This window comes from Protopterus annectens, chromosome 8.part1 (assembly GCF_019279795.1).
Source record: "Protopterus annectens isolate FY-2018-M chromosome 8.part1, PAN1.0, whole genome shotgun sequence".
Lineage (NCBI taxonomy): Eukaryota > Metazoa > Chordata > Ceratodontiformes > Protopteridae > Protopterus > Protopterus annectens.
Window position 1 is genome coordinate 174,495,795 of NC_056742.1, and position 23,496 is coordinate 174,519,290.

The 23,496-nt window shown below is 38.3% G+C and overlaps 1 protein-coding gene across 1 annotated transcript in view; it reads right to left on the reverse strand.

Moving 5' to 3' along the window:
* Positions 1-8,855: 8,855 nt before the first annotated feature.
* The window catches only part of VAT1L (vesicle amine transport 1 like), a 1,089,685-nt gene continuing 1,075,044 nt past the window's right edge, over positions 8,856-23,496 (reverse strand). Inside the window, exon 10 of the transcript XR_006366076.1 lies at positions 8,856-8,899. The gene's annotated coding sequence lies outside the window, so the exon portion shown is untranslated. The remainder of the gene's footprint in view (positions 8,900-23,496) is intronic.

The following is a 23,496-nucleotide window of genomic DNA, read 5'->3' on the forward strand; positions in this document are numbered from 1 at the left end:
TGTGTCTGTTTATCAGAGACACGGGGCCATACCCATGGTGAATTTCCAATTTCCCATCCATTGGTCAATGTTTCACTTAAATAGGGTTAGGGATGGATTCTGCTTCTCATGGATGGGAAGCAAGTTCCAGAGTATGGGAATCCCTTGAGACATATATCAGTCTCACAAACATGTGCTATTTATGCCACACGTAAAATTTAAATCAGTGGATCTAGTGGTTCTGATGCTGCTCATTTTTCAAATGCTCAAAATATTCATCAGTGCTGGAACCAAGGAAGGCTTGTATGCCATGCATAGATTGTCTCTTAGTAACCCCTAGGAGACAAAGGTGATCCATATAGGATAACCTGTTTATACCCTGGATTCTCCTGGTAAGGAAATTTGTGGGCATTCTAACTGTTGCATATGTCTGAGTCAGGTACATGCTGGATAAAATGGCACTATGATTTCCTTGGACCTGGATGCCATGCTCTTACTTATAAGCTGGATGACATAGAATGACTTACTTACTAATTGGGAAAACTACTCATGTACCAATAAACTTGCCCAACGTTTCCTGGAATTCATTAATTCCAGTGCCCTGGACCAGGTCATTCTTACCCCTACTAGAGGTAGCAACATCCTTGACTTGGTCATTACTAACATGGGCGACTGTTGCTCTACACCAATAGTCAACGCCTCCCTAGTTAGATCCGACCACAAACTAATCACCTTGGAAATCCACATCGTCCCCCCCACACACACACACATACACACACAAAGGTAACCACCATGAAAAACCTCTCCAAAGCTTACTGTGGACTCCTAAAAACAGAGGTGGCTAAATTCATGGCACCCATGCAAATGGAGAATAGTTGCATGACCGCCAAATCATACACCAATGCACTTTACAAACACGTACACAAATGCATGGATCTCACCATACCCAATAGAACCAAGATGCTCTCCTCCAAAAATAGGAAGCCAATCTGGCGGTCCCCTGCCATAAACAAACTCTACAACAGAAGGAGGAAACTGATGTGGAATAAGTTGAAGACCCAAGACTGGAAAAACTCCCTTATCAGCCTCAACAAAAAGTTGATATCCTCATCAAATCCTCTAAAGCTAGCTATATAAACAGAATTTCAGCAGATAGTAAAGACAACCACAAGGCCTTCTATAGTTAGGTAAAGAATCTCCATGGCAATACCTAGATTTGCTCAGAGCTGCTGCACAATAGTACCTCCTATACTGAGCCAACAGATATCGCCAACATACTGGCTGACAGATTCAGTGCCAACTTTACCCCTCTCTCCCCTCCCAAAGGACCTATTGCATTAACAGTAGATTGCCAGGCACCCAGCATTACTGCTGCACAGGTTAAGACAGCACTATCCAAGGCCAAGAATACAGCTTCTATGGGACCTGACAATATCCCTGGGTGTGTTCTACATAAACTACAGAGTGAACTGGTACCTCACCTGTGTACTCTGTTCAATCACAGCCTCGCCTCAGGCTTTATCCCTTCCGAATGGTGCACTGCTACAGTCATCCCTCTCCACAAAGGAGGAGCAACTACAGACCCTGGGAACTATTGTCCCATTAGTCTAATGCGTCTGATATGCAAAGCTATGGAATGCATCATCATGGACCTAATAAACAAGGATATAGGGAATCTCAAAAATCTGGATCCCACACAGTTTGGTTTTGTGAAGGATAGATCATGCCTGCTCAACTTGGTGGACTTCTTTGAGTCAGTCACCGGAGCTGTGGATGAAGACAAGGTAGTTCACACAGCCTACCTTGATCTGGCCAAGGCCTTTGATACCATTCTCCATTCAGGAATCATAGAAAAACTCAGTAACCTAGGCATCAACCCCTATATCACTAGGTGGGTTGCAAACTGGCTCACAGATAGAACCCACAGTGTGAAAGTATCTGACTCCAAGTCAGACTGCCAACCAGTCATGAGTGGAGTCCCACAGCAGGGCTGAGTCCTGGGTCCTCTCCTGTTTGGTATATACTTCTCTGAAGTCCAGGGCAACATGAAGGGACTCTGGCTGACAAAGTTCATAGATGATTGCAAGTTGGGAGCTATTATTAACTCCCCAAGTGATGTTGACATCCTACAGAAAGGCCTCACTGAGACCAATGACTGGTGTCAGAACCATGGCCTTAAGCTCAATGCCAAAAAATGTGTCGTCATCCTCTTTGGGAAAAACCCAGTTACCATGAATTACCACATCGATGGTAGTCCACTGAACACAGAAGGTCTTTTAAGAGATCTGGGAACACAGGTTGACAGCAACCTCTCTTTCGACCTCCACATTGCCACTGTGGTCAGAAAGTCCTTCTATGTGGCACATCTCATTACTAAGGGTTTTGCATCCAGGAAGAAAGAGGTCATTGTCTCCCTCTACTCTTCCTTCATTAGGCCAATCATCGAGTACAATGTCCCATTTGGCATGTTCCTCACTAGAAACCTGCAACAACTGGAGAGGCCACAAAAGTACCTCACAAAGAGGATTCTAGGCCTTAAACACTTGTCATATATGGACAGACTCAAAAAACTCCAACTATTCTCTGTCTCATATTGCCTTCTTAGAGGTGATCTCTGCTTGACTTACAAAGACATGTCTGACCCAGCTCTGTTAGAAATGCTACATCTAAAGAAATCCCAATCCCACCGCACCACAGGCTCCAGAGATCTCAACCTCATTGCACGATTTCCCCCCACAATCCATTGCTTTGGTGAACTTCTCAAAGAAGTCCGACAAGTTTAGTAGGTATGGCCTTCCCCTGACAAAGCCAAACTGGGTTGGGTCCAGTATCTGAAGAATACCTATGTCTTTGCTGATCACTTCCATGATGATTTGTTTTATGGCTTTGCATATTAGATTAGTCAGACTAATAGGACTGTAATTTCTGGGGCTGGTTGAAGGTCAACCCTTCTGAAGTAGGATAACTAGTGGTACAAAGCCTGTTTTGAGGCTATAGATGAAAAGTGACTCAAATAGCCCTGATAGGCCATGTTTAAAGTTATTTAGAAGGAATTCTGGAATATTGCCAGGGCACATTGAGGCTGTGTTTTTGGCCTTAGTGAGCGCCACCAGGACTTACTCTCTGCTAATAGTTGGGAGAGTTATGCTCATAGGTATTTCATGGGGGAGGCAGGGAAGGGGAGTGGGGGAGTGAAGTTTTAGCTGAATTTGCCAGACAGAAAATTCACTATGTTGCTCTGTTCAGTGAAGGTGGCACCATTGACCACTAGTTTCCACACTAATGTGCACTGCCTTTGAGATTTTAGACATAGCTGTGTAAGGCCATGTGGTTGTCTGCCTGTGAAGCTATCTTGACCTCATAAATGGTCCTGTAGGATTTAATTAGTTCACTTAGTTTCCTGTATAGTTTAATTAAAGAGGTCCTATCATTATGAGGGTTGCTTTTCATGATTTTAGTCATGACTTTTTTTTTTTTGCTTTTGTTATATACCCTGTTAAGGTTAAGATTCCACCAATGTGGCTTGTTTTTAGAGTTTGTTTTGAGCTTACTTCTAGTAGGTAGAACAGCCTCTATACAGCCACTTACATGGTTGTGTATGGTCTCTGTGAACACTTCTGCAGATGTTGCTGTGAAATCGGAGTTAGGAGGGACACTTCATTTTGACAAATTATTGCTTAATAGGATGCAGTGTGCATTGAAATATTTCACATGGTTTGCTGGGGTTACTGAGTTGATTTTTATTTTGAAGGAGACAGCTTTATGGTCTGAACTCACCAGTGAGATTGTGACACTTCTGAGATGCAGTGCTTTCCCATATTGGTGAGTATCTGGTTCAGTATGTTTGAACCTCTAGTGGGTGTGTGCACTATCTGGCCAAGGGTACTTATGTTAATAAAGTCCTGGAATCATTGCGCCTGTGAGTTTGAGGCAGTGTATGTTTCCCAGTCTATAGAAGGGTAGTTAAATTTTACAATGAACAGGGTATTTGATTTAATGGTGAGTGTCTCCAGTAGGTCTAAGTATGAGTTATGGGATTCTAGGGATGTAGAGGGTGACGTATAGCTTGCTGGGATATGGTATGGAACTTTGTCTGTGGTGATTTGCATGTGGAGAAATTCTATGGCATCTTCCTTTTTAACAAATGTAGTATGCTTGTTGCTAATGGGCGGCCACAGTGGTGCAGTGGTTAGCGTTGCTGCCTCACAGCAAGAGGTTGTCCGGTTCGATTCTCAGCTGGGGTGCCTTCTGTGCGGAGTCTGCATGTCCTCCCTGTGGTCACATGGGTTTCCTCCAGGTGCTCCAGTTTCCTCCCAAAGACATCCTGTAGGTGGATTGGACACTCGAAATTGGCCCTAGGTGTGAGTGTGTGTGTGTGTGTGTGTGTGTGTGTGCCTTCTGTGGAAGGTTGGGCACCGGGCTGGCAACTCGACAATGTAAAACTCCACTGCTAATCATGAGCGGACAGGTGATCTGCTGTGGCAACCCTAACCAGGAAAAGCTGAAAGAAGAAGAAGTATGCTTGTTGCTAATACAGTTTGAGACTCCAACACCTTTTGTCCCTATTTGTGCAGCTAATGGTGTCGGGAAGGTACTGAAACCTTGCACTGCCAGAGTACTTTCCACAAATGTAAACCATGTCGTGGTAACAGTACAAATGTGTTTATTCTTCAGAGCGAGGAGAGCTTGTAGGTTTATTAACCATGTCCTCCCATGCTGACAAATATTGAACCCACTGGAAAGACACCAGAAACTAAGCTGATGATTGAAGTCGATCATCTTTTATTCATACTCTGCCATCATCACTGATGAAGGTGGAATGCTGCTCAGTTCAAGGCACATACCTACCTGAGATACATATTCAGAGAGATCTACAATATCTCTCTTATTATAGTCCAGGGAAATATGTCTCAGGTCATTAACACCCACATGGACTATGATAGAATCATACTGGTACCTGTGGTGTAGTGACTTGAATGTGTGTGTAACTTGGTGGATCCTGGTTCAAGATACGCAAGTAACCCTTATCTTCTCCTTGTTCAGTCTGGTGAATGAGGCATCTGTGTATCGTACAATGGAGGCCCCTATGACAAGAGTTCTGGGTAATTTTTTGGCTTGCCTTAGAGGCTTTGCTGTTGGGGGGGTGGTTTCACTAAGGTTAGGTGTATGTGTAGTGTTTGGTGTTGCTTTTGGTGAGTGCTTTAGTGATTGCTGAGGATAAGCATTGGTGTTTGTAGGCTTAGGAAATCTTTGAAGTTTGGGAAGATTGCTTTTTAGTGTCTTAACGTAGGTTGGTCTATGTGTGTGTATGCAAGATTTTTGCCTCCAGGGAAATTCTGTATGTACATCTCTTGCATATTGTGTTTTTTAAGGATTAAATGGTTGCCTGTGAGGATGAAACAATTGCTACATTGTCTCAGGATGCCCATATCTACCAAGCCAGCTACTGACACATTTAAAAATTGTATATCCATGTTGTTCAGAACTGTATTTTGGTGGGCTCCTGTAGGACTGGGTTATACAGGGGTTTTCTTGGGTGGTTTCTAGGGTTTGGCACTAAACTAGGTTGGATTGTGTTAAGATTTGATAGTAGTGCTGTTTAACGTACAAACTAGTTGCTCCAATCTTGTTTCTGTACAATAGCTTTGCTTTAGCCACACTAAGTTACAGGTTTCAGTTCTAAGAGAAGTTTTATAAATAAAAATTACTTTATGGGTATTTGTGTCTGTACAAGGCAATGCTAACCTCTTGATATCACTATCACTCACTAAACATCTCATTAAAGTATCTCACTAGACACTTGCAGCAACTGGAGAGGCTGCAAAAGTACCTCACAAAGAGGATCCTAGGCCTTAAACACTTGTCCTATATGGACAGACTCAAAAAACTACAACTATTCTCTGTCTCATATTGCCTACTTAGAGGTGATCTCTGCTTGACTTAGAAAGCCATGCCTGGCTCAGCTCTGTTAGAAATGGTTCATCCAAAGAAATCCCAATCCATGCGTACTGCACGCTCCAGAGACCTCAACCTCATTACCACAATCAACAGAACAAGCTGAAGGGACAGGTGCATAACCCAGAGACTGCCCATGCTATGGAATAGGCTTTCCATACATGTCAAGTGGTGTGCCTCACTGGCCCTCTTCAAGAGAAATCTTGATGAGTGGATGGGAAACAGAAAATTCACCCCGGGGTTCACTCCAGTGGCTCTACTCGACAGAGGATCTGGGAACTAAGGTTGGGTGGCATGATGCCAGGGTAATCCTATGGGCTAGGCTTGTATAAGGCTCCAGGGCCATTAGCCTAGTACACACCTATGAACCTATGATATACGTACACCAAGAAAGATTGCTTCTAAATGTAATGCTACAACAAAACAATTTAAACAAGCTACCTTGACAAGGCAATTTCAAGTATTAGGGACCTTTAGAATGATTTAAAAGCAAAAATCAACAAAGTAAAAATAAGGCAGTAGCACTCTAAACAGTTAATAGAAGTGCAAAGCAATAAAATAAATCTGTTATCTGCCAAGGATGGGGCAGGATTCACTCAGTAACCCTCAGAGTGTGTCGAGAGCACCAAGCAGATGGGAGCTCTGGGAAAATGAGCAGGAGACGATTTCTAGTAAGGAAGGTTTACTCAAGTGCAATACTGTTTTTTCGGGCTGGCACTTAATATTATGCATATATGGAATACAATGGGTGGGAAAGTACTTAAATAGGTTATAAAACAGACAATAGCAATGAAAGAGGGGAGGGAGGAATTTTGGAAGTCAGATTACCATATGGGGTAGAAGCCAGAGAATATGTTTTTCAAAATCACAAGAGAAAGATGGGAGGTTTAGGAAAAAGTTCAAACAAGAGCTCTAGTCCTGTGGTTAGAACTTCCAGAAACTTGCAGCTTAATGTCTCGGGAGTGAAGCAGACAGAAAGAACAGGGGAAAAAAACAGCAGGGTAAACAGAAAGATACCAGAATGCAACTTTAAGCAGATATATACAGCTATGAAAAGTACTGAAGCACAAATTGTACTTGCATATCTAATGTTCTGTCTTTACTGCTAATGCATTAAGTAATCAGCATGCTCTATATGTTGTTTTTGCTATTACTTCATTAAGGTATTGGCAAAATAAAATAAAATATACCTTTCCATTGATGTATTAGCCAAGTTAATTAACCTTACCTTAACTGCCTCAGTTTGGTAACCAGCATGTAAGCCCTTGGTATTATTAGGGAGTGTCACAACTGCCTAATGCTTTCCAGCAACCATCTAGTTCAATATGATAACATGTGTAAGATATGTGAGTATGTATGTATCATGGTGACCTCCTGCTTACCAAAACAAATGATTGGTAAACTTCACACGAGGCCACCCCAACTCTGCATGTATACATCAAGCTCACTATGCTGAAGTTGTTAAGAAATCACTCCTTAGGCCTCCTAGAATCAGGACAAACAAGCCTCAACATATTTCAGTACCAATACCACAGCACCACTACCACATAACACACATAATATAAAGTCATGTTGCACAGGGATCTATATCCACCAAGTCTGTACATAAAATAGGAATGCCTTAGTAATTAGATGATCCCATTGTTAGGCGCAAAGATTCTTCTCTTACCAGGCTGGATAAGAATTAGGTGACATTTAGTTTTTTTTTTCAGCAGACATTTTGCTCTGAAAGCTCCAAAATCCCTCAGTCCAGACAACCATGACTACAGCCTGGTACTGTTCCATGTGAGAGCGAATGATTTAAGGCATTCAAGCCAGAGGCATATTCAGACAGATGATATATCTTGCTGTGAATATGCCAAATACAAACAGTAATGTCATCTTGAATGGAATTGTACCCATCACCCAGAATGATTCCCAGATTCAAGGAGAAGACATGTATAACATTAATAATTGGCTAAGTAGATGGTGTCATTCTAGGTCTGTCTAGTATGTGTTAGATTGAGTTGAGATGACTGACAGGCCTTGTTGGTCACAAGGGATGGCATGCAGCTTTCCTTCATGGCTTCTGCAAAGTCTTTGCTGCCCCTACAGTATCTTTTTAGCAAATTCTATCTTCTGTCCATCAAGGCATAGCAAAAGCATTTTACTAGAATGAAAACCTGACTGTATCAAGCTTGATCTACTCAGTGCCAGAAGTCTAAATAGTAAGTTACCTGCTCTTGAGACTCTCCTGTAACTTGAACACATCCATATTTGTCTGGTAACAGATAGAATTCTTCTGATTTTGCTTCATATTTTTGGTCTATTTCTTGTAATATTTTTGGTTTTCTTGCAAATTTTTAAAGATTACAGTCAATAAAAAGTGACAGACATTTGAGTGTCAGTCTATCTTTCAGAAAAAGCATTTTAATGCAAAACACATTATTCTTTCAACTTTCTAATTATAAAGGAAGAATATTTAAAATATGTTCCTTGTTTTGGGTCTTTGCCTCTCAATATTTTTTGTCTTTGTCTCTGTTTTTTGAGCTAGGAGGTTGAGAGGTATAGAAGGAGATATTTTGTTGCTCTATCTTCCCTTCTGTCACACTTCCAGTACAGATTTGAGAATGGGGATGAGGGAATTTATATTGATTCTGTTCACCTGCACTAATTTGCTAATCCTGGTCAGTTAGATTGACAGAGAATCTCTGATTCAGAGATAAGTACGGCAATGGAAAGGAATACCACTTTAGTGGCTAATTGCCATTACTCTGAAATGAACACTCCCATGTCAGACCTGACCAGGTTAGTGTTCTCCCAACCAGCCCACTCATGGCAGTGACATACTCATCCCACTACACACACACATACATATACAAACAGCCATGCACACACACACACACACACACACACACACACACACACACACACACACACACACACACACACACACACACACACACACACACACACACACACACAACTACTCAGTCACATTCATGCCTCTATAGATTTGAACACATGCACACATATACACACAGGCACACATGCACACCCATGCACCCATGGCTCCACAGTGCTTACTGTAGAAGCCACAGCTAGTCCTGTGGAGGTGCATGGATGTACAAGGAAAAAGATGGTGTACATTTTTCCTGTTTGTGTAAGATCTGAATAAAATAACTCAGCAGCGCAATTCCTTGAATCACTCTGCCAAGTTAATCCAAAGCTGCCACATTTGCAATAGGAGTACATGGCTAATTAGCATTAACTTCTCCCCCAGGCTGCTGTATTTGCATGCAGATTTCCCAATAATACCATTCTCTTTAATGTGACAACCAGCAGTGGAAAACCAGAGTGGGCGAGTGGTCTCTGAACCACTCAACTCTACCGAAAATGAAGAAACCTTCTGAGCTAAGGGTTCCATATCACGGTAAGCCTTTCTGAATTTGTAAAATCTATGCTACTTCTTTGTAGTTTTTGTTTCTTTAAACATTGCATTTATAAATATTAGTTGTCATGCCTCTTTTCAAGGTGTAGCTTTGCTCATTTATCACAATTAAGTATCGGAGATGTATCAAGTAAAGTGGCTCTAATTGATGGGTACATCTGTGAGTATTGTGTTTAGAAGTTCCTTAATTTTGCCTCATATTGTTATGTGTTTCTTACACACTTTGTGGACTTCTGACAAATATTTTAGGACTTCATTCACTAAATAATGACAGACCTCATATCTTTCGGAAAAGGTAAGTTAATCCTAAACCTCATTCTTATTGTATAGGAACAATATTTAAAATCTGTCCTTGTGTTTTGGCTATTCATCCTCATTATATTTTGGCTTTGTACCTGATTCATATACTTAGAGGTTGAGAGGTGGGAAAGGGGGGATATTTTGTTGCTGTATATTACCTGTTGCCAATATTCTAATATAAAATCACTACGGTGTGGACAATGTGTACCACTTTTTTATTTCAGCAGTACACTTGCAAATGTTGTGTTCTATGTATTGTTTTATAGTGCAAATTCTTTCATTTATTAGTCAAACATCTAAGGTATATAGAGCCACTAAACAGACTTTAATTGGTGGGCACAGTGTGTGTGTGTGTGTGTGTGTGTGTGTGTGTGTGTGTGTGTGTGTGTGTGTGTGTGTGTGTGTGTGTGTGTGTGTGTGTGTATGTGTGTGCATATGAATGTTTGTGCGTGTTTATATATCAGTGTATGAGTTCAACAGAAAATTTACCAATGTTTGTTCCTGTATCTTGATTTATGGTACAGTTTCATTCATTTGATCACACTCAAACATCTGAGGTGTAAAGCGTTAATAAAGTGTCTGTAATTACTGGACACTTGTTATGTGCATGTACATGTTTTATGTATTCATATGTGTGAAGGGTTGGAATGTATTGTCAGACATCAACCAGTGGAAATATATTCCTCTGGCCATAATGTGGGTATTTTTTCATTCATATGATCACAGTCAGACATCTGAAGTGTATATGGTTGTGATTGATGTGCATAGCTGAGTATGGTGGATACAGTGGGTCACTCTATATGATTCTGACTGCAGCAAGTTGAACTGGGAAATATGTATGTATTTATAAATTTAACTGATCACAGTCATACTTCTGATGTATACACAGTTAATAAACTATCTTTAATTGATTGGCACAGAGGCAGTATGTGTACAAAACTATCATGATTCCTGATGTCATTTGCTTAAACAGTCATTAATCCTTCTTGACAGGGCATGTGTGTGAATAAAACAAGCTGAAATATTTTACTGTGACTTCTATTTTTATATCTCTTTATTTATTGAACCACAGTCAGACATGTGAAGTGTATACAGTGAGTGCAGTGTCTATAATGATTGAATAATGAAGCAGTCTGTGCATGAAGGTAATGGATTCCAGCTGTCTTGTGACCCTACATAAACAGTCATTGAGCTGACTTGATAGGACTAATATGTTTCTGTGTGTTTGAGTAAAACAAGCTGAAATACATTACTGTCACTATTTTTCCAGTAACATATCATTTTGGTCTCTGCAGTCATTTATTCATGTATTTTGTTTTATAAAACATCTCTGCATCAATAACATTATGTATGTGAGTAATGTGCATGTATTTTATCTTAAAATATTTTGGTTGTTCTTGTGAAGGGCTTCAGCCTATGTTATTATTTACATCAAACTAAACTGCATTACTTTTGTCACTTTCTCCATTCTCTAGCCAGTCAGGCTCAGTTATTGTTACCAGACAAGATGACTAGTTGCTCCACTGCTGACAATGATTGGAAGCACATATGTTATTTTTATGGAACATTATCTGTAATGCATTCCTGGTGGGGAGCATGACACCCACTGTTATCAAAATGCTGCAATGCATTACCTTGGTCAGTTTTTTTTTAAGAGTTATTGCACCCACAAGATGAGAGTAAGGTGTACACATTCTATTCTATATAGATTTATTTAATCCTGTGATGAATGATGCAACATATGATGTAAATTCTATGACTTATTGACAACTGTTGATGCAGATTACAGAACTATTTGGATTGCAGTATATTTTGGTGGCTCTATAAGGACTGAACACTCATTTAATTGAAAACACTCTGGGTTAACCTCCTGCTTTTTTCCCCTTGTGACTGATCTTTATTGTAGGAAGCTTTGTTCCCCTCACCCACCTTGCCATATATGTTCCATATCCAAGGTTACATCTAATTGAACAGAGAGAGTCAAGTCAGCTCATTTTTGCTGAAATATGTGTTCAGTTCTTAAGAAGTCACTGAAACTCATTCTGCAGTCCAGTCTTGCTATCGAGCACCAGAAAGCACTTGAAGAGATGATTATTTCTTCCTCTGATACCTTTGTTCTGTTGTTCACGCTTACAAAGATATAACCTCTTTTTTAACAATAATAATAGTAATTATTTGCAAAATGTTAAATTTGCTCTTCTCTCTTTTATAAGTAGCACGTTTAAGGACTGATTTATGCAGTTATTTTGTTACTGTGTCTCCCTATATGTTATAGCTCTGATCTAGTACTGTATAGCATTATTATTATTATTATTATTATTAATAATAATAATAATAATAATAATAATAATAATAATAATAATAATAATATTATTTAGCAGTGCAGTTTCCCATGTTGGTCACTGCATTTATTTCATTGCTGTACCTTGATTTACATCACAGTTCCACTCTGGTAAGGTGCTTATTGAAACCATGGAGTATGGAACTGTGAATACCCCTGATATCATGTTCACATTTTCATACTCTATTACATCCATGCTCTATAATTTTGAACTTCTGTTTTTCTTTACAACCTCCACACTCCATAATTCTGTATAACTTCAGGGTTGCTGCATCTCAGACAAGGAAGCAAAATAGATGCCAACATTATAATGATTCACTGTTATGGGCATTCACTGTTCAACACTTCACATTTTCAAATGGCTCCCTATCAGTATTATTATGTTGTTAGCAGAGTGTGTTACATATATTCATTTATCTTAAATATCTTTAATTGTATTTGTGAGGGGTACAAAGTTGTTGCTGTTTTCAGCAAACAAACATGTATTACTATAGTCACTTTGATTTTCCACTAATCGGTCAGTCATTCAGTGAGTTATTCACAGTAATTACCTCTCAAGGTGGGAGGTCACTGTGCCCATGAGTAGCTGCTGGCAACCACTCAAAGTACATACCTATAAGGTGTATTGTCTTTGTCGTTGCTGGGAGCCACATCACCCCCACTATCAGCATGCCACTGGGCATTGCTATGGCCAGTTCTTCTTACCATGACCCCAAATGGGTTGTCATGCTGAGAACAGAGAGGCAAGAGAGATGTACATCTCTATACAGCTTTGTTTATTCCTGCAGTTATGAATATCAGTAATGTGCAGTCTCAAGAATGACAACAGCAGCAGTAGAGAGTGAGATATCATGTTCACATTTTCATACTCTATTACATCCATAATGCAAAAGATGATGCATGAGATGTATTTTTCATCAGTTATTGATAATTATACAGTAACGGTCCATTAGCATTCAAAACATGCATGTCCAATGTAAATCCAGTTTATACAAACAAAAACAAATTCAGACACTAAAGCAGTTTAGAATGGCTGAATTAATTGGTTTTACCATTGCATACTTCAGCAAAATGTTCTTTTTTCTTCTGTCCCTCAAATTACCCAGCCAGCAATAAATACAGATATTTTAATCATGCATGCTGCTACCAATTAATTCTGTCCTTTCTGCAAGTTCTACTAAGCAGAGACTGGGAGATTTGAAACTGTTAAAAAAAAGTTTCCCCACCACTAAATTACAAGAAAAAGACTCACAATGCTTGACACTACAAGCAGCTCCATGGCATGTCTAAAAACTCAAACTGAGAATTCTACCAGTATTTAGGTGCTTCATCCTCATTGATTTGCCATAAATAAATAAATACAACTTTTATTAACAACAGACCAACAGCATTTGGCATACACCTAGACTGTCATCAAAAATCTAAACAGTTAAAAGTTGCCCTAATGGAGATTTAGAGCATGTGTACTGCACATTTTTGATGGCCCAGACTACCTGAAAACAGAGGAAGAACATTAAAGTCCATTTAAACTATGGCATTATTTAGAAAAAGTAAGACTATTTTTCTTAAGTAATTTCATTATATAATAGCAATAATTGACTCCTGTGTGTGAGTAATGCAGGCTTTACTCATGGTTGGCTTTGTTTAATCACTTGGCTTTGCCCTCTTGCTAAATTACTAGTGAAATCTATGGAAAATACAATATTTTTCATACTTTGCTTTGCATTGCATTAATGGACATGGAAACAAGACTGTAAGAGTGCTGCTATGTATGCAGAGGATAGTAGCAAAATGGCACAGAAAGGGGTATGGGTAAATTTGCACATATCCAGTATTCTATTGACTTGTTTATATATTTAAAATATTCGATAAGTAATCCTAATATCTCAAGAAAGATATCAGAAACAGGAAGCAAGGCATCTGCCACTGCACTGTTTTTTTTTTGTCTGTTGCAATGAATATTAGCAATATTTGCATATTACTATCTATATTGAGAATTGTCCAATCAGCATTAGGAAATAAGGAGCCATGTGAAAACTGACTTGACTTGGCATATGAGGACAGTGAAACTTAACAGTAAGAGAAGTTGAGTAAGATAACTATGTCCAGAGACATACCTGTTTGTTTTAGATACAAGATGTCAATATGGACAATATTCTAATACTGATACTAATTTTTCACTAATGATGGGCCCTGTATTAAGAAACACATTTGTTTCTGCCAGCTGCCATTATCTGGTAGGAATGCAATATGAAATAATCACCGCAGGATATATAGGACTGGAATTATTACTGCCTGCAAAAGTACATGAAAAACAGTGAAATATAGTCCATATTTCCTTTAATAAGTCAAATATAAAGTATGATGCAAACAAGTGTGGAGGACTATACAAGTGGTGGGTGTTATTAACAAGTTACAATAAAACATGGCAGGGAACATGAAGGTAATGTTTGCCTAAGGCCCAAGTGATTGATATTAGTATTATCCCACTATACAGGTTAATATTGCAGGAATGTTGTGTTGTGCAAAGGAATGATTTTTATTTATGGAATGAGATGGGGGGGCAATGAATGAAGTGTGTGTTAGAAAAAAAAACTTACATTGAACACACCTGGGTTGTTGGAACACAACCTGTGTATAACTGGTTGTTGATTATACAGCCGCGGTGGTGCAGCGGTAGCGTTGTTGCCTCACAGCAAGAGGTTCTCCTGTTCAATTCTCGGCTGGAGTGCAGGGAGTGCCTTCTGTGTGGAGTTTGCATGTCCTCCCCACGGGTCGAGTGGCATTCCGAAAGACATGCGTGAATGGGCGTGTCTTCGTTGAAGGTTGGGCATCGAGCTGGCAACTCGGCACCGTGAAAATCTACTACCAATCATTAGCGGACTGGAGTTCAGCTGTGGCGACCCCTGACTGGGAAAAGCCGAAAAGACAACAACATTAATAATAATCTAATGCTGAGATTAATACCTAATTAATGGTAGGCCATGAATTACGCAGTCCCTTCAGCAAGCTGACAAGATGTAGTAGTCATCCAAAGTGAGCATTACTGTGGATGTACAGGGCTTGAGTTGCTAAAGACTGCTTGATAAATATTATGAAAAATATGAAATATTTTATATATTTACAATATTAAGGACTAGTGCTTGCTACTGTTATGCCAAGTAGATTTACATAAGCAGTGGGTATGGGAAGAAGAATAACACTAAACACACTTGAGCATACAAACACAGACACATGCATAAGTATTTGAGATACATTGCATTAATGTTTGCAATATTCCAATATTGAGCCTTATATCTCATAAATGTTAGGTTGTAGGTAAAGTTGACATTATTTTGTTGGGCATTGAAAATTTAACAGTCAGCATGGGAGGTATAAAGCTGCAGTTATTAAGAAGTGTTTGTAACAAAGTTATTAAAGCTATGACATATTTTCCATAGTTACATTAATTATGCAAAACACAGAGTCTTATGGAACCATGTTGTGGTAGAGTATAAAAGCTATATGTGTTAATTAAAACTTGGCAGTAAATATGGGTGAGTAATATGAAGGCATCCAGCGATAAGTGTTTGTTTGGTAAAGCAGTTATGCATATTAGCTATATTTTTAATACTGAGACTAATATTGTAAAAGCATAGGCAAACAAATGGTTCCATTATATACAGAACATTATGGCACATCATTCTGTCACTCATGGTTACTATCATATTTATTTGTTTTATAGTTTAAAACTGTTTTTTTAATATTGTGAAAATATTTGCATACTTTGCACTTCTTCTTCTGTCGGCTTTTCCTGTTAGGGGTTGCCACATTGGATCACCTGTCCGCTCATGATTGGCAGTGGAGTTTTACAGTGTCGAGTTGCCAGCCTAGCACCCAACCTTCCACAGAAGGCACACACATGCACACACTCACACCTAGGGCCAATTTAGTATCCAATCCACCTACAGCATGTCTTTGGGATGTGGGAGGAAACCGGAGCACTGGGAGAAAACCCACGTGACCACAGGGAGGACATGCAGACTCCGCACAGAAGGCACCCCAGCCGAGGATCAAACCGGAGAACCTCTTGCTGTGAGGCGATTTGCATAATTTGCACTGACTATTAAATATCACAAAACAGCAATGTGTTACCCATTCTTGTTATATATCACTAGAAAGCTGATTCACATAACGATGCTTCCATCTTGCATGTTTGCAGAAATATAACCTGTTGTTTAACCAAAATACTAATAATTTTGAGCAGGTAAAATATAATTTTCTTTCATAAATTTGCAGCATTAATTTTGTCACAAGACAGACTTCCTCAGTTAATGCATTTTTTACTCATGCCATTTATGAGATATTGAAGATTAGGTTTATAGGTTTATAGATATGGGAACTACACCTGATAGAGGATTTAAAAGAAAACCTCTCAGGAAGAAAGATATTCCTGTCTTAAAAGGCTTTAGTAAACAAGGAGATTAAATAGATTCCTGCTGCTCAAGACTAAATGAGTTAATAAACATTCCTTTGCAAGAGAGGATGTTTTGTGTCGTCTGAGGAATTCTTGATTTTATTTAAATGAATGCATGTAGGCTTGTGTGTGCCTGTGAAGGCTTTCTTTTGTCTCATTTCTCTTTCTAAACCCATGAATTATTTCAGTTGAGAGATCTTGCAAACTTGCTATAATAAATCTTACTTTGCTGCAGCTCCCAAACCGTTTTTTTCAGTACTGGTTCAGGCCTCTTTTCATGAATTTGTAAGATCCAGATGTTGTTTCATCTGGATCTATATTTCCAGGTCATCCAGTCTGTAATTTTATACATTATCAGCTTTTCTGCTTATGCAATATTTTTATTGTACCCTTGAATTTCTGTTCTTAGTGCAGATTTGCTATTTTCCAGGTCCCTGATCTTTTCTTTGAAATTTTCCATTCCCTTTTGCTCACCACCTATGGTGCTTATTATTGTTCCTCCATCCCTAGTAACCCTGACCAGCTTCTGGAATAGCATATGCAGTAGTTCCTCTCTTGGGCCATCTTATGGCAGCCATTTGATCTTCTCTTACTTCCTGTTCATTCAGCCATCTTTTTTCAATTCTAGCTTAATGACAGACTGTTTTCTTTTTTCATTTTTCTTGGCTTTTCTTCAGAGCTTTATGCCCAATCACCCATCTTGCTTGGGCTCAGTGGTGTGTCCACATATATTCCTTGTGTTGTATCTTATGTCTAAGAAAATGTTATTTTGTTGAAGGTGTCCAGCACATGTACATCTTTTCTTTTGGATACATTAGGTATTTAGTGCAGGCTACTGCAAACCACAAATTCCGTAACACTGATGTCCAATACTCAAAAGTTTAGGAAAATTATTTAGAACTCACTTATTCTGAGTTAATGTAAGCTTAAAGATTATTTTTTATTCACTTTTTGTTCATTTCTGTTTCTGTTTCACACTCTCCAGAGCATGTCATACCAATGCCAGCTCCAGTAGCATAGTAATTTGAGCCCTGACTATGCTGCTGGTGACCTGGGTTTAACTATTGGATCTAGCATCTTGGAAATCAGCGGATAAATGTATAAATGAGGGTCCAGTGGCCTGCATCTTTCACCTGGGGCAGGTACTGAAGTTTTGGAGCAGGACTACCCTCAGTCAAGCACAAGATGTTAGGGCCAGAGACACAAATATGGGGTGTAAGGTAGCTAGAAATGTGTGGAGGCACCAAGGAACTGATATTGAATGTTCAAATAGGTCCATGTAATATTATGTGAATTATTTCATTGCATTGTTGTCCTTTGATCATGATGCTTCATAAAGTAGTGTTGAAGCAAATAATTAAAAGTTGATTCTTGATCAGTAGGAAGACTTTTTGAGGAACAGCTACAATAATGCTTATAGCTAAGTGTGCCTGAAGTTTATACATTTTTTATTTAGAATAACCTGTAGATAAGTGATACTGAGCTGAAAAAGGACAGCAAAGTGAAGTTATGGGCCAGCTGAGGAATGAACCTATTTATTGTTGTCTTTCATCCCACATGAAAAAACTACAAAAACAAAATCTTAACATATTTCTTCAAGGATGTAATCTTCAAAATATGTAGGCTTTTAAATAATCCCCTGTGATCATTTGGTAATTATCTATCACAGAATTGTTCAAATTAAACAAGCATTAGCGAACAATTTGTCACTCATTGTTCTGAGGAAGGTCAGAGTCATAAAAGTCATCACAGTATGGCTTTAAAATCAGCAGTGTGTCATAGTAAGTTATGCCTCCTCTTAATTACTTTTATTATTTGACTCTTGCTGTTTTTTTTGTTTTCAGTTTACTTTAACCTGCATGTCTCTTCATTTCCATTCCTGTTACAAACCTTTTCCCTCTACAGATTTACTAGGCATGTCCCTTCATTCCCTCACTGAAGCAGTTTTGTTTTAAATGAATTCCTAAACATCATATTTATTGGTATTGACTGCAGTTGTGTATGTGGAATGCTTGTATCCTCCAGGTATATTGATTAACTGCTGTCTCCATGGTGCACTTTTCACATATGTAATCTTTATGGCTTCCCTTACATTGATCACAAATCTATCTACAATGGCATTAGCCAGTGGCCATAATGACATATACCTTCTATGTTAAGGGCAGCACTGCTTGATTTGTGGGTTGTGAAAGGGAAGACCATTGTCAGATTTTATAGTTTTTGGCATTTAAATGGATGTTAGCCTTGAACAGGAAGCATCGTTAAAGCTTTCTCTATCATGACATCCATATTTCAGAAGTCTAGGACAGCAAACATTGTTGCATTTTCTCTATCATGTCATCTATGTTAGGGAACCACATACTCTCCATAACCATAGCATAATGTATTCTTCCTTTTAATAAATGGTTGCCATTGAATGAAGCTACTTTGTCTTTACATGCTCCAGATCTCTTGATGTCTTTGTAATTAGCTATGTTTTTCTTGTCACGCATATTTATTTATACAGAATTATTTCAGTTTCTGAAATGAAATGTCATTTAATATTTCTGGGGCTATCTCTTTCCAGTTAAAGGCCTTTGGTACTGTTTACTAAGTCATTACTTTCATATAGTCTTTGTTCTTTGACTTTCTCATGACTCTATTCCTTCTCTTAAGAGATGAAAGGATGCTTTGGTAGTAATCACCTTTCTTATATTTCACTTCAGACAGGTAGGTTCTTGACTCAGTGGCTAGCTTTCTATTTAAAATAGAAGTTTTTATGTGGAATTGTTAAACATTTTCTCTAGTGATATGTGGTCAGTGATCAGCACAAACTGTTTACCAAACAGTTACATATGAAAATAATTACAGGCTTATATTATCTTCATTCTTTCTTTCTCAGTATGGGAAAGCCTGTCTTCTGCATCTGACAAAGATCTACTGGGCAAGGCTATAACTTGTTGAATGCCATTCTGTACTTTATTCAGGACTGTCTCTGCCAAGTGAACTGGCACTATTTTGAGTATTGCTTTATATCATTGTTTGTCAGACTTTTCTGATCATGGCCAACTTGGACAAAGCACATAACACAGTGGCCCGCTAGCCCCTTCCATAAATCAAATGATTTAAAGATAGGTCATATTCCGAGTACTGACACGTGTAAAGTCTCAATCCTGACACACTAATTTAATGAATAATTTCCCCAGTAACCCCTTCATTAGTTTGTATTGTGTATACATATGCACTAAAATGACACAATACATTATTTTGCCCAGCAGTCACTACAACAATCTGGCCATGTATGCACAAGCACTTCCGTGATACAAGAATTAATTATTTCCCCAAGCAACATCTTCATTAGTATGTCTGGGTATACACAAGCACTGAAATGAAACATTTCTCAAAGAGATCCTTTCAGTAAAAATATTGAGGTATGCACAGGCACCAAAATGAAACATTTGCCCAAGCAAAACATATCTAACACATATCAAACAAGCATGCGGTTTTGGTGACGTTCAACGATTTACTGGCTTCAAATAACAGACTTCCCGCGAGTGGCACAGCACAGACAGAATTGGTATTTTTATAGTATCTCCTACAGTTTATGGCACACTGCTGAATCTGTGCAAATGCAAGTGGAGATTAACCAATCAGCTTCAAGAAAGGAGGAACTTTTGGGAGCAATACATCTGAATACCAGACAAAGCCCTTTATTTTGTAAAAAAAAATGGACAGTGAAGAGGACAGATATAGTTATTAATTCTTGAGGACCACCAGGAAATCCCCACAGCCCACCAGTGGGCCACGGACCTCACTTTGAGAAAGGCTGCTTTATATAATAGGTCACAGCATGATGCTATTCTCTGAGTTTAGCTCTTGTTTTAACTACTCTATTTTTTGCCATCTCCTATGCCATTCAGATTGTCCATCTTGTTTTAAAAACAAAATTGAAGTATCTGTAATGGTATTAATTTCTTTTGATGGTTCTTGAATTGTTGGTGATGGCTCATCCTGCATTGTTTTGTATTTGAACAGGGACAAGTGAATTTTTTCTTGCAAGAAATTATGAAACCATAGAACTGAATGACACTTTTTATCAAATTCACATTTCTTGTTTTAAGTTAGCTGATTTTCTTTGTCTATTAAGCACTTTTTGTAGTACATTATCATGTTCTTTTTGTGTTCTGCCATAAGTAATTATACTATTACCATAGCTTCTTATATCCTTTACGCCATGTATTACCTGTTGCAATATCACTGATGCAGAAATTATATCACATCAAAAAGTAGTAACTTGCACATGAGCCTTATAAGTAAAGAAAATGGTTTAGCTTCTCTGGGTGTAATTTATGATATTGGTAATCCATTCTCATATTTATCTTACTCAACATTTTTGTTCCATTTAGTTCACAGATATCATCAGCTAGCAGAGACAAAAGTCTCCCTCATTATGTGGCTGTATTGTAGTGTCAGTACATGGGCTCACTTTTTCAGACATCTCTGCTTTTAAATATGTAAATATGGATGAATCCCAAAGTGTAGGTGTAACACTTGAAACCTTTTAAATCATCCACATTTCCTCTAGATTCTTTACATCTTCTTGTACATTCTTTCTTACACAGGAGGCTATTCTCTTATGTTGTTTGACTACAGATGAAATATCAAAATCTATTTATATTTTATGCCAGCCACATAGCATAGAGGGATAAAGCCTTAACTATGGCCCAGGTGACCCAGGTTCAATTTGCAGCTCAGGCATCTGAGGTGCTGGCAGGTAGGGATAAGCATGTCCATCAAGGGGGGAGGGCATTTGTCAGAAACACTCCCTGAGGGAAGGGATGTTCCACAGAGGGGGATAGCCCTTGGACATGCTGATAAATAGAAATAGGCTGATACAGTGATAACTGGAAAAATACCAATAACACAAAAATAAATCCTCTCCAACGTCAAGCACAAAACTTTATTAAAGCAAAGCTTTTGGGTAACAACCCTTTCTTAATGCTAATACTACTACATAGAATATTCAACCCTTAAATAAGAGCAAACAAGCATCACATGACCACAGCCAGCATATCACGACACTACTTCTTACAATTATTTAAAACACATTAAATGTTCTGCTGAAGTATTTTTACTAAAACAGGTTTAATACTCACAGTATTACTGAGACCCGGTTCAGACTCTGCAAACAGGCTAATAATCCATTCATAATCTTTAATCACACCCTCTGGTTCCTTTTATTACTACATCTATTACCCTGAATTTAAAACAGTGGTCCTCACCCTTACTTATAATAGAGCAACCATTCAATTGTAAGTGATATATAGCCATGTTTACATCACTAACACAGGCTGAGAGAATGAATTATTGAACATAAGTCAGATATAAGAAGCAAGAATGATAAAAATGCTTTAAGTAAACATATTATAAGTAAGGTTGAGGACCACTGTCTTAAATTCAGGGTAACAGATGCAGTAATAAAAGGAACCAGCAGGGGTGATTTAAATAAGTACCTTGAGAACAAAGAGTATGAATGGATTATTACTACTAATACATTTTAGTACATGTTTCACAGTCTGCACTGCCTTGTGTTGCTTTCCCTCACATTTATGACATATAGACATGTTCATTTTTCATATTGCTACTGTTTCTGTAACAATTTTACTTTCTCCCAACACATTTATACATGATGCTGTGCACTGTCTGTCTTGGTCACTTTACCATGTGTATTATCTCCATAATGTGGTTTATCTTGTTTCTAGAATGCTTACTGCCTCTTAGAAAGTGCTATATTTTTAATGGTCTTTACCTTGGCTGAGATTGCCATCCCCACCTTATGATTCCCCTTCTTTTGTTTTGTTATTCTTTATATCCTCAGACATCAATTTCCACACTGTGTATTGTGTTAATGACATTTGTATTGTGTCATTGTATTACTGTCTCTGGCCGACTAGCTTCCTTATTCTTTAAATCCTCGAAAATTAATTTAAAACAGTGTTTTGTGCTAATGCCTTATGTTTTATGTCATTTTATTATTTTCTTGGCCTACATTTTATTTGATTCTAGTAATGTTTCAAAGTCACCGATGTTTTACAGAGTCAGATGTGGGTCAACCATTACCTTTCTCTCATACTTCCTTAGATTCATGTTTGAATTACCTGTCCTTCGTTTTCATTCTGTGCCTGAGAATTCACAAGTCCCTGACAAGGTCAAAGTGTTTGACAGGCTTTTGCTGCATATCAGCCAACTTGTTGGGTCTGACGTCTAAATTTACTTCATATACAAATAATTTGGACACAAAGTATTAAATTGCAAAATATATGTATAACAACATGTCATATTACCTAGTGATAATTCTACCGAATGAGGAATCAGTCACTATAAATGGTTGAAAATCAATTTCATTGAAAAGCCCATTTTTTTAATTTCATTTACCTAAATGTAAGTCTGTTATCCAGAAGCAGAAATATTTAGATGTTAATGAATAAGCTTCAGCTGGTGCTTGAGGTGGCTTGTACATAAATACTTCTGATCTGGTCTGTATGTATGCATCAGCAGTCATTCCCTGTGCATGGTATTTTAACTTTTCTACACAGATGTGTAACTCTGGAGTTAGAATATTTAAGTAAGGGTCAGTGTGGGGGGTGAAGTCCCCTAGAGTGGTGGTGCAGGAGGTCTTGTCCCCTGCAAAAAAAAAGTTTTAGTAGTTTTGCCTTGAGTATTTTTGACTTTATCATGTCTCAATTATTTTGAATTCAAGTAATAGTCTTTCAGTTGAATGCGCTTTTAGCTATTTTGACTGACAGAGTTGTTTTTCAGTGAAATGGTCTTTCGGTGAGTGGTCTACAACCCATTAATATACAGGCTCTCAACATCAAGTGTGCGTAAGAACGTAGGATACCAGCATGAATTTTGTCAAATAACCTTACAAACTCAGCAATAGACTCTATTCTGGCTCTAACAAGCCCAAAAAGTAGCTTTAAATAGAATTCTAAAAGATCAGGAGGGGTTCCATGAAGGAGCTGTTTCTCACCACACCTAATCTATGTGGGATGA